This window comes from Propithecus coquereli, unplaced genomic scaffold (genome assembly GCF_000956105.1).
Source record: "Propithecus coquereli isolate 6110/MARCELLA unplaced genomic scaffold, Pcoq_1.0 Scaffold141, whole genome shotgun sequence".
NCBI classification, from domain to species: domain Eukaryota; kingdom Metazoa; phylum Chordata; class Mammalia; order Primates; family Indriidae; genus Propithecus; species Propithecus coquereli.
In genome coordinates this window covers 2,721,510-2,721,883 of record NW_012138414.1, presented here as the reverse complement: position 1 = coordinate 2,721,883, position 374 = coordinate 2,721,510, and positions in this window count along the sequence as shown.

Sequence of the window (374 nt, the reverse complement as noted above, 5' to 3'; positions counted from 1 at the left end):
CATACATAATGAGACTCAGTCCTCAGTTCATAGGAAATCTAGACCACCACAATCTGAATGATCAGGGTCTACTTTCTCCTATGTCTGGGGTCATTTCAAAACTTCACATCCCAACCTCTCCTCATTAGTATCTCACATTCTGTGTCCATTCCAAAACCACAGTTCCCAGGAATTCAATGTGAACTAGTGCCAAAATGGCCCATGGCAGACTGTAAAGTGAAATCAAAAATTGGAAGGGAAGAAGAAAGGAAGATAAAGATTGAAAGTTCAACCTAGAATCTGGAAAAAAAAATGAAATAAATATAAGAAAATTTCCAGAGATTGGTAGGTAAACTGAGTTTGTAAGTAAAAATGAGTCAGTGAATATCAGAAAA